The sequence below is a fragment of the Tenrec ecaudatus genome, chromosome 9, assembly GCF_050624435.1.
Source record: "Tenrec ecaudatus isolate mTenEca1 chromosome 9, mTenEca1.hap1, whole genome shotgun sequence".
NCBI lineage: Eukaryota > Metazoa > Chordata > Mammalia > Afrosoricida > Tenrecidae > Tenrec > Tenrec ecaudatus.
This window is the reverse complement of record NC_134538.1, coordinates 81,834,307-81,841,347: the sequence shown is the minus strand read 5'-3', so window position 1 is coordinate 81,841,347 and position 7,041 is coordinate 81,834,307. Positions and strand designations below refer to the sequence as shown.

The following is a 7,041-nucleotide window of genomic DNA, read 5'->3' as shown; positions in this document are numbered from 1 at the left end:
TGCCAGTTTAACAGTTTGTTAACACCATTTCCTTTCCCCCCACTTCTCCTTCTCCCATGTCCCCCCGGAACTGTCGGTCCAGTTGTTCTCTCCTCCAGACAGACCTGCGGAGATAATAACATGCACAAAAACAAAACAGCAAAACCAAGCAACAATATGCAACAAAACAACAACAAACCAATGACAAATAAACACAACACAACAAGAAAGAAAAGCTTGTTGATAGTTCAAGGACTGTTTGTTGGCCTTTAGGAGTGTTTTCCATTCTAGTCTTTTGGGGCACCAAGTCCTGGCCCCAAAGTCAACCTTTAGCATTCCCTGTGGACCTCACTGCTCCATTCCCTTATTGTTCTGTTGTACCCCCTTAGTGTTTTGCCTTGGTGTGGCGGGATCAGATTGGGTGCAATTCCCACACTGTCTCCAGTGTTGTCCCTGTAGGGCTATGGGTCAGTGAGAGATGTCATGTCTCATAGTGGGGCCAGCCATGTGGTCTTCTATGTGCACTGGCTGCTCTGAGCAGGAACATCGTCCTCAAGGTCTGGTGGGCCAGCATGTGCTCCACTCTTTCCTCGTCCCCCTTCATCTGCTCCCATGTGCTCCAATCAGATATGTCCCTCTCCCAGAGCTACAGACTCAATGCTATCCTCTGAAATAATTTTTCTGGGCAGAGGGGCAGGAGTGCACGTGGTTGGGATTGTGACCAGCTCCAGTTGTAAGATTTTGTTGTTTTCTTGATGTTGGGGTGTCTTCCATCCTGAAGGCTGTAGACTTTGGCTCTTCAGAAGTAAGTGCTATGAGTCCTCTTCACTTTCGGTAAGCAAAGTGGCATCATCTCCCTGTGGCAGGTTGTTAAGTCTTCCTCAAATCCCGATGTCATTTTGAAACATAGAAATTCAAAACCACTTAATTGTGTTCACGTGGAACCTACCCATAGACCACAAGGAAGTCTGTGAACAGGACAAAGGAATACTGCATGGTTTAAAATCAGGAAAGGTGTGCTTGAGCATTGTATACTTTCACTTTATCCATTTAATCTGTAATCTGAGCTCTTAATCTGAGGATCTGGGCAACATGAGAAAGAACACGTCATCAGGAAGCCATAAGTAGAGGAGAGATCAAATAAAAGCCTGGTTCTGTAACACTGCACCTATTTTTTTTTTTTTTTTTTTATGTGTGAGGGTGAAAATATACTCTCACTCGTTTAAACTACTCTTGCTTTGGGTTTTCTGTCCCTTGCCACCAAGCTCACTCCTGACATATTGGCTCACCCTAGTTACTGCTAACCCCTTCTCCTCACCCAGATGCTTGCTTCCCAGCCTCTCCTGCAGTGGCGAGTGCCCATGGGACCAACTTTGGGCCAAGTTGCTTCAAGGGGAGTCTGTATGAGAGTTTTTGGTAAAAAGTTTCTTCCACAGCAAAAGCCAGCAGTTAGAGGAGAAAGCCTTTCAGCTGCTGTCATCCACCCCAACCCCAGGTGGGTTCTCCAAGGAGCAGACCCTGAAACAAGGATTTTATGATCAGTAGTTTATTTGGGCAATGTTCCTGCATGTAAGACAGGGAAAGAAGTCAAAGGAGGAAGTGCCATCAAACAAGAACCCAGTGTGGAACAGCAGTTACTAGACTGGGAGACAGTGCCGAACATAGTTTTGCAGCAACCACCCAGTCTCCAGAGGGTAAGGGAGCAGGATCCTTTACCAACTCCCATTATTGCTTGAGGGTCGCTCCCAGGGGCATGGTGTGTTTGTGTGTGTGTGTGTGTGTGTGTGCAAATAAAGCTCAAGGAGGACAGAGAGAGTGTTCAGGCACGAAGGCTCTGGTGCTAGCAATTTGAAGTTGGGCCAGCATCTATGAAAAATGGTATCTACAGAGTACTGACAGGAGCTGATCGCCTAGTGGGTTTTCCATTAGGCTGTTAACCACAAGGTTGGTGGTACCATCCCACCAGTTGCTCCTCAGGAGAAAGATGAGGCTTCCTGCTTCGTAAAGATGTATAGCCTTAGAAACCTACAGTAGTAATTCTATTGTGTTCCAGAGGACCACTGTGAGTCAGAATTGACTTTGTGAGTGTACCTGCAGTATCAGGTACACCCACCTTTCTGACTGAAACGGTGGAGAGAATGGGAAGCTGGAAGCCAGTACGGCCATTTCAACCATGATGGGAAGGCAGAGAAGACTGTCAGAGCTGCTAACTCAGAAGTCGGATAGCCACGGGGTTCTGACCCTGAAGAGCAAAATCCTTCCTCTGTATTTCTTGTTGTATGTGAAAAAAGAAACTCAGTGGAGCCAAATGCATTAAAAATAAAACAAAAACTCTTTTGTGATTTGGGTGAAAGTTCAGAGCAAATTGGTTTTCTATGCAACAATTCATACCCATTTGGATTGGTGACATTGGTTGTTATGCCAATAATGTAACAGCTCTCTTCCCCTTTCTTCCTTGGGTTTCCAGTTTCCACTCCTCCTTTCCTGACCCTTCCTATTCCCTGAGCATCATCTCTGGGTAGATGTTGTCCTTTAATCTTAAGATGGTTGGTTGTTGGTTGCTCTAGGGAGTGTATACCTCCCGGGTGGCCAAATGCCTTCTTTTTATTTGTTTTGCATTTATTTTTTTGTTTTGCATTTTATTATTTATTTAGATGTTTAAGCTCTCACAACTAGGTGAACACTGACAGATTATTTCTCCCACAGAACTATAATCACACATTCTAGACATACATATGAATGTAAAGTTGAACTAACATTTAGCACGTCACCATCTTATTGATTACATAACAAAACAAATGACCAAGTGTCCAATTATTAAGTTGCACAGCTCTGAGAGTCTGCTCAATTCACTGGAACCTTCCCCCCCCTTTTTTGCAAGAGAGGTTGGAAAGAAGAGGGAAAAAGTCACACTTCCAACAAAAAGCAAACAGCTTCCAACTGATAGGAAAACCATGACAAGAATTTCAGAAATTTCATGACTAAGATTTTAGATACAAAAACAAAGCATCTCCACCTTTTAAATACACTACTAAAGAGCATAGTCTACATGATCTGCTGAAGATAAAGGGGATTTGATAGCCCCTTCCATTATTTTTTCAGGCCTTCTGTTAGGTTGTACCTCAAAGTAAACCATTAAATTAAATGTAAGGGGGTTTTTTTGGCAGGGAGGGAAGGGCTGAAGACATTGAAGTCATGTGTTTCTGTACAATGTATTTTTTTTTCAAAATGAAAGTTTCCATAAAGGCACAAAGTGACATTAAATGATCATTGTGAGACGAGGGAACAATTCAGCAAAAACCAATGGTTGCTCAAACTGGCTGTATCTGGTACGACCATGAGAGTATAAACAAAAAATGAACCAGTAAGTAACTATTTAAGTCCTACTTTCAATATTTGAAATGACTGAAAGAATAAACCACCTAAGGTCTAGAATGTTCATAGTTCCTAGGAAATTTTTCTCCAGTTCTGTATTACCCTAAAAATACATAAATATTTTGCTAAGTATTTTGGCACCTAATCTCACTAAAGTCTTACATATTGATAAGATTCTGGCCTGAGACTAGTTTGAAAAGAATACGGTATGATTTCCGACAGATCAATTGGGATAAATGATAAGCATATTTTAAATGCTGAACAGCAAGACACTTTTGCTAAGTGTCCAGAGAGGTTGATCTTAACCCAAATATGGAGGTTGCCAATTCGGTCACGCGTGTAGCCTGGTAAAACTTCTCTCAGTACTCTTATGGCAGTTTTATTACTTAGTCACCAAGCTAACATGTTGGTAAACAGGCCTGACACATTAGGTCCTGACTCAAGTACTACTTCCCAAGCAATACCATCAGGGGGCCGTTTTATTGAATGCAACAGTTGTGCCTATGCCCACTGGGAACTTTGAAGCACAGCCGCATTTTAGGACGATACTTCTCCAAATACAAAAAACCGCTTGCTATTAAAAGCTCCACGACGCTTCTGTCCTATGAACTGTACTGCATCTTCACATTTCATGCCCCCGTCACTCAGTGCCAGGGCAACAAGCACCGGAGCTCTCCCCAGTCCTGCAACCCAGTGCCCAGCTATACAACCTCCAGGCTCTTCCCGAAACTTCATTTTTACAAGACTTAACCAGTTGTCAACATTTGGTTGGACGGTGGGGCCCCATCGTCAAAAGGCCAATCGAGAACACGGATGCCTTCTTTTTCCACAAGAGCAGGGGGCGTATGTTGCTCCACATACTCTTACTATTGTGGTAACGCCATACTGCTTAAGTTCCTCTATAAATTTGTTTAACGGTCGGGTTGTGTGTAGAAATCTCACGTTTCTGTACGTGACTTCCACAGTAGCTGGGTGGTTCATTCAAGCCATGTTAATGAAAAAGAAAAAACACCCAGTTAATGAAAAACAATTTTTTAAAGGCAAATACAGAAATGATGAGAAGAAATCGAAGTCTATTTCATAATACTCCAGTTGAAGTTCTCATGCTCTGAGAATGATGTTCTGTTCGTAGCGATGGAAAATGAACGAACTGCTTTAAAGCAGCAGCAGCAATTCCCTAATGCAGCAGTCCTGAGGCAACAGGAGGGAAGTGCACGGTGGGGGTGGGGGGTGGAGGGTTGCCCCATCCAGGTCAGAATTCTTGCAAATGGCCGTGCGCATTTCAGGGCAACAACACGTTTGTGTGCACGTGAACCGCTCTTGCGCGGCTTCCGGGTGGAGCCGTCAGGAATCTCCACAGTTCACTAGGCCGCACAGAGGTCGGGCTGGGCCTGGCAGTAATCTCCGCTGTCCTTCCGGAACGCCATGAACGTGTGGCCACGGATCCCACGGCGCCGAGGAGCGCGTTCTCTCATCGCCGGCTGTGGCCTGACTGTTGAGCGCATCGGGCGGCACACGCGGCGGCAGCTGCAGCCGTGAAGACCGCGGCGGCACCCCGGCTCTACCGCGCAGTGGGCGGCTCCGACGACAGCGCGGCGCGTAGCCGCCCCGTTGAAAGTAGCCAATAGGGGCGCTGCAGCGCTCTTGCGTCACAAGCGTCCGTTTTAATACCCGGCACTTCTGGAGCCAATCACAGGCCGTCGCTACGACTCCGTGGCCGATGAGTGCCCGCCCTCCTGTGACGTCACCGCGCGGCGGCCGCCGCTGGAGTGAGCCGGCTGATTCCAATGCATTCCCAACAGCCATACGTCAGTTTCCCTTGGAACACAGACCTGAATCTCAGATGGGTTAGGAGCAAAGAAACCAAAGCCAAGGGACTCAGTGATTCTCTTTTGTTTGAATAGGGAAAAGAAAGAGAAATGGAACATATGGAGGGTATTGGAAAGGGACAGGAAAAAGACATGTTATCTTTATAAACTATCCTACTGAACAGTGGGTTTTGCTGGCTAGGAAGGAGGGTTCATCTGCATTCAGGTTAATCCCCAGGCCCAGGTATCACTTTGTCTCATGCACTTAACTTTCTAGATCCCTGAAAGAGACACCCAAGAACGGAGCATCAGGAATTCAAAACAAGTCTGCAAAAGTCAAGGGAAAAAATTAGGCGGTAATTTGCTTCCCGGTCTATCAAAGTTGGGTTTGAAGTATTGGGGAGGAAAGTCTGATTAGATATAATCTGACTAGACAGGTGCTCAAGTCCGTTCTGATTCATAGTGGCCCTGTGTCCAATAGAATGAAACACTATCTGATCCTGTGCCATCCTCAGAATCACTCATATTTGAGCCACTCATAGCAGCCACTCCATCTTGTCGAGGACGTAGCACAGAGACTACTGAAACAACTGAGAGCTACAAAGAAACACGCTTCTGGGAAGAAATGACACAGCCCTACTGTGGGAAACAGAAGGATTTCTCCCAAGTTGTCTCCCCCAAATATATGCCAAACTTAGCTGCTTGCGAATGACTGTACACTTGGAGGTCATCAAGAATAGATCAGGGGCTATTCTCCCTATGAGCTATCAGCCACCTAGAGCAAGCAAGACACCACTGTTTATCCCACAAGTAGGGTCCACTCCCTTCTGATAAGGATAGTAGTTGTTTGCTTCCTTGTAGAAGACACAGGAGTGGTCAAACCTGCCCAAGGATGACCAAGATTAGGCTGCCATCATGAACCTAGGGTCTGCCCATCTTGTCACATGTATACCCCTAGACCTTCCCATTCCTATGAACACACCCCTAGCTCATCTACTTCCTGTTATGCTTATGCCTATCATACATCCCCTTCCTACAATGTGTATGCCTATTGTACTGCCCCTTCCTGTGATGTGTGGTTACCTGTGATCATGTCCCCCTAATGAGATATAACCCTTGGTTAGCAATAAAGGGGGGGCCTCTCCTGCTCTCGCTCTCAAGGCTCTCTCCAGCTCTCATGGCTGCCCCCCCCCGCACAAGGACCACCAAGCGGGGCTGAGGTGAGCATGCTACCATGAATTGTGTCTGAGTCCATTACTTGACTCTCTCCCCTACTTCTCATGCTCTCTATGACTTTACTATAATCTTTACTTATTATCACTGTACAATTGCGCCTACCAGACATGTGATGATTTGTTGGGAACTCTCTTCTCCTCACACTCTACTCTCTTCTTTGGCCCTACTATGGTTCCCTGTGTTTCTACCCTTAGAGTACCACAATGCACTCTTAGATTAGCCAGCAGATAAACTGAGTGCAGGTGTGCTTATGCGTACTATCTACTAATCTGTACTCAACACTTTCACACCCTTTCACCACTTCAAAGTTATCTTGCTTCTAACCTGACAGTACCTTCCTATAGAATCAAAAACTTCTTTTAAAATTTATAATTCCCAACAAGATGGAGTACCCAGTGAACAAGGTTCCTTGCTGTGGGGTACCAGCACCCACAATCAAATGGGGTGGCTGTGACATTGAGGGGTAAAATTAAAGAGACATCAGAAAAGATAAAGCATTCAATAGCTCACCTCCTGGATAGCCATGATCTCAGCAGCCAGATCTGTGAGAGAGGATATATTTCCAATTAAGGCCTATATACATTCAGGGGATGTATAAGGCCCCCTAATTACATCGTAACAGGAAGGGGCTATATAATAGGCA

The 7,041-nt window shown here is 45.4% G+C and overlaps 1 pseudogene; it reads right to left on the bottom strand.

Annotated features, from left to right (window-relative positions):
• Window positions 1-1,562: 1,562 nt before the first annotated feature.
• On the bottom strand, window positions 1,563-4,922 carry LOC142456421 (protein tyrosine phosphatase type IVA 1 pseudogene; annotated as a pseudogene).
• Between the last annotated feature and the right edge of the window lie 2,119 nt (window positions 4,923-7,041).